At 41.6% G+C, this 4,660-nt stretch overlaps 1 pseudogene; it reads right to left on the bottom strand.

Annotated features, from left to right (window-relative positions):
* Positions 1-1,237: 1,237 nt before the first annotated feature.
* On the bottom strand, positions 1,238-2,921 carry LOC114665870 (glutamine synthetase-like; annotated as a pseudogene).
* Between the last annotated feature and the right edge of the window lie 1,739 nt (positions 2,922-4,660).

Raw genomic sequence — 4,660 nt, 5'->3', positions numbered from 1 at the left:
TCATTTTTATGCAGATGATACCCAGCTCTACTTCAATGTTAAAAGTGGAACTTCATCAGAGCTTTCTCAGCTCACAACCTGCCTTAGTGAAATTAAAACCTGGATGGAGCAGAACTCTTTAAAATTAAATTGCAATAAAACTGAACTCCTGCAAATTGGGACTAAAATGCAACTTAATAAAATGAGCTCCTTCCCAGTCCATCTTGGCAGTGATCTCATCAGACCTGCCTCTACTGTAAAAAATCTTGGTGTCATTTTTGATTCCTCCCTCACTTATTCCACCCACATAAATCACATTAAGAAACTTTCTTACTTTCACCTCCGTAACATATCCCGTGTTCGCTCCTTCCTCTCCTTCTCTAATGCTGAGAAACTTGTCCATGCTTTTATCACATCCCGCATCGATTATTGTAATTCCCTACTGGCAGGTGCCCCTTCTAATCTTATATCACAGCTCCAGCTTATTCAAAACTCAGCTGCAAGAGTCCTTACTCGAACCAGCAACAGCGAGCACATCACACCCATCCTGCTCCGTCTTCACTGGCTCCCTGTGTCCTACAGAATCGAATATAAAATCCTACTAATAACCTACAAAGCTTTAAATAACCTCGCACCAAACTACATCAGTGACCTTCTCCATCACTATGTGCCTGCCCGCCCACTAAGGTCCTCTGATTCTGGTAATCTTGTTGTGCCCCTCACTAATCTACACTCCATGGGTGACAGGGCCTTCAGCTGTATAGCACCCAGACTCTGGAATGACCTACCAAAATTAATCAGGTCAGCCGACTCCATGAATTCTTTTAAAAAACAACTCAAAACTCATCTGTTCAGGAAGGCTTTTAGCTCTACTTGACTTTATTACCTTTCTCTCAGTTTACTTCTCTGTCAAGATGCCAATGTAACCTGTATGTGTGTGCTAGACCATCAATTATGTTGTCTGTTTTTTTTCAGAATTTACTGTCTTAATCTTCTTTATTTATTTATCTGGTTTGTACAATGCTATATACTGTATATTCTGCCGTTCTTTATTATATTCTGTAAGTGCCTTGAGCACGGGAAAGGCGCTATATAAATAAAATGTATTATTATTATTATTTTATTATTATCATTGGTTTTTAAAAGCCAAACTTTAACTGAATTAACAGTCTCAAGTGTACAAATGTGCATAACCAACTCTTAACTAGCTTGTTTTGGTAGAACGTTCTCCAAAAATACATCCCTACAATCCCTTCTGCATCTCCTTGCCCAAATGAATGGTTTCCCAGGGCCGAAACTCTTAACTGACAATTTCCAAAGTGGGATACCACCACAGACAAGGAAACCAGAGTGAAAGTGATACCAAGAAATAAGCACCCATTTGTCAACAATAAAAGGTTTACATCAATTAGAACTTCTTCAGTTTAGAGAGATGTTTGTGCATATTGTAGATTTCTACAAATTAATACACAGGCTTAATTTGTATTTGTGGTTAGTTCCTTTAGATTAAGTTGACCTGTCAACTTATGTTTGCTAGGAAGCTGTCAACATATGAACTGTGCTACTGTCTTTTCTTTCAAGCCCCAAAGTTGACAAAAGAGACAGTCATAAAAGAAAGCTTCAAATAAGAAAGAAAACAAAAATACAATACTGGCTTTAGACCAATAGGCCAACAATTTTAAAAATATAGCTACAAAAAAAAATTGAAGTGTCCATGTAACATTTAGTTCTTGTAATCCTGAGGCTCTTCCCCTTCCTCATTGAGCAGACATGTGTGAATTAGGGCTTCTGTTACATTGTATGGATCACAGTTGGCTGAAGGACGATGGTCTTCAAAGTACCCTTTCTTATCCTGACCCACAGACCTTGGGATCCGGATGCTGGCTCCACGGTTGGCCACCCCAGCAGAGAACTCATTGATGTTGGAGGTTTCGTGATAACCAGTAAGCCGCCTGGCATTGTCCAACCCACCCTTGGGGTCATAGGCACGGATGTGGTACTGATGCCTCTTGCTAAGCTTCTTGATGGCCTCTTCGATGTATTTTAAGCCACCATCTTCTCTCATTTCCTTTGTACTAAAATTGGTATCGCAGCCAGCGCCATTCCAGTTGCCAGGAATTGGTTTGGGATCAAATGAAGCAATGACACCAAAATCTCCACAGACTCGGTGCAGAATAAACCGAGCTGCCCACAAGTGGTCACCCATTTCAATTCCCTCGCAGGGACCCACCTGGAACTCCCACTGAGCTGGCATAACTTCAGCATTTGTCCCACAGATATTCACCCCAGCATATAAGCAGGCTCTGTAGTGTGCCTCCACAATATCCTAGCCATAAGCTTTATCAGCTCCCACACCACAATAGTAAGGACCTTGAGGACCAGGGAAGCCATTAGAGGGCCATCCAAAAGGATGTCCATCTGTTCCAAGAATGGTGTACTCTTGCTCCATCCCAAACCATGGATGCTGATTCCCTATCATGCTCATAATTTTCTTACATGATTTCCGAAGGTTAGTTTCTGCTTGTTTCATGTTATATTTGAGCACTTCACACAGGATGAGCTTATTTGGGTCTTTGTGGAATGGATCCCAAAACATTGCAGATGGAATGAGGAACATGTCGCTGTAGGAGCCTTCAGACTGGTAGGTACTTGAGCCATCAAAATTCCATTCAGGCAGATCTTCAATGCTTTTGGGTTCGACGTCCAGGGTTCTCGTTTTACACCGAAGTCCCTTGCTGGTTCCGTCGATCCGAAAGTACATGGCCTGGACTTTGTCTCCCTGAGGGAGTTCCATGTAGCGTTGCTTCACATCTTTGCTGAGCTTTGAGCTGGCAGAGGTAGCCATCTTACCTACAAAAGTGGCCCTGGCAACAAACAAAAGTGGTGATAAAGAGATCGGAGCCGCTGCTCATTCCTCTATTTTTGTAGTCAGTATTCTTGTATTTGTCTATTTGTTTCAATTCCCATTTGTTCCTTGTCCTTCTTATTTGGACCCCATCCTCTGCTTTTGAGGTTAATCACTTCACTGATGGTAGCATCTTCTTGCTGTGCGACCCTAATATCATTTGTTGTGATTGTATCAGCGCTTCCTGGCAACACACCATCATCCATTGAGGTGAACTGTAGAGTAGCCACCCATGGCACTTCTTTATCTTTAGCTGCTTTGTCCCCCTGCCAAACAGCTGAGATGACTTCTGGAGATATTGTTTCATTATATTCAGTGATAGTGGCCTGTAAATCCACAGGGAAGCGGGACAGTGTATCAGCATCTGTATTTGCTTTCCCAGGGCGGTATTTGATGTCAAAGTTAAAGTCTGCTAATTCTCCAACCCAGCGATGACTGAAGTGACACCTCAATCCACCCTTCAAATGGAATTTCAGTGCCATTTGCTGCAGTAATACAGAGTGCACTTCCTGTTAATAAACTCTCAAGTGACTGAATCTTAACATCAGGCAATGTCTTCCTTACCCACTCTCTCCCCACTTTGCTAACCTGTGCTCCTGTGTCTAACAGCATTTGTGTTTGAATTCCATTGATTACACACGTGACCATGCAGCGACTCCCAATTAGTTGGGCAGCACGTTTTGCTTTAGAGGGCAGTAGATTCATGTTTTGCATTATGGGAGTCTCAGTCTGGGGGGACCTGTTACTCCTGTTGGTCACTGGTTGTCCCCTCTCCAGTGACCTTCCCCAGTTTCCCGATTCCCATCTCTTAGTACAGCCAACAGCTCTGTGTCCCATCAAACCACAGCTAAAGCAGTGAGTACACCGTTCTTTTCTCTGCTGGGCACATTTTTGACATCTTCTTTTAGGACTACCTCTTGAGACCTGAGTGTTCAATTATGGCAGTGCACGGACAACTGTCTGAGTACTGTTACCAGTATGCTTTGTGATCTTTTCAAAAATTTTTTTAGCATAGACTCTTGAGCTGTCAGCTGCTCAGTGGTAGTATTATGAGCTTGATGTGCACAGAGAACTTTCAAATTATCATTATCGTTATGGTTCACAATCTTGTCAAATTGTTTTGCTAGTTCGGACACTTGAGCAGTTAACTGCTTTATAGCTGCACTGTCAACTTGCATTCTATCGTTTGCTTGAATCAGTTCAGTCTGATCAGCCTGTGAACTGCTCTTTTGTTGTACTGAATTTGCAGAGACTGACCTATTAAGAGTGCGAAGATGCTTTATTCTCTCTGCTTCCTCCCTGGTAGATTTAGTTATCTTCTCTAAAATTATATCATCAGTCACCTTCAAGTCAGTAAGAAATGGTTTTATGTCTTTTCTGATGTTGTTATTTTTTTCATTGAACCTTTGATAAAGGGTATGAAGAAATATGCCCTGAACTAATTTTCTGTCATAACTGAATTCAGCTCCATGCTGCTCTGATGCCTGCAGCACGCGTTGTTGAAGATCCATTATCCTATATACAAAATGTTTGGGTGTTTCCCTATCTTGTTGCTTTGTATTGCTCAGTTCCTGAAACAGTTCTGTGCTGCTTTTATCCCTAATGTGTAACCTAAGAAATCGTTTGAGCTCATCTAATGTGAGATCATCTCTACTCATTAGAAACTTTTTGAAGATACCTGGTTTAACTACTTTTAGTACAGACTTGACAACTTCAAACTCAGTAAATCCCTCATGTAACCCTACATTTACTTGTTTGCAAAGATTACTGTATGAC

Source organism: Erpetoichthys calabaricus, chromosome 15, assembly GCF_900747795.2.
Source record: "Erpetoichthys calabaricus chromosome 15, fErpCal1.3, whole genome shotgun sequence".
Taxonomy (NCBI): Eukaryota; Metazoa; Chordata; class Cladistia; order Polypteriformes; family Polypteridae; genus Erpetoichthys; species Erpetoichthys calabaricus.
This window is presented reverse-complemented; position numbering and strand designations above follow the sequence as displayed.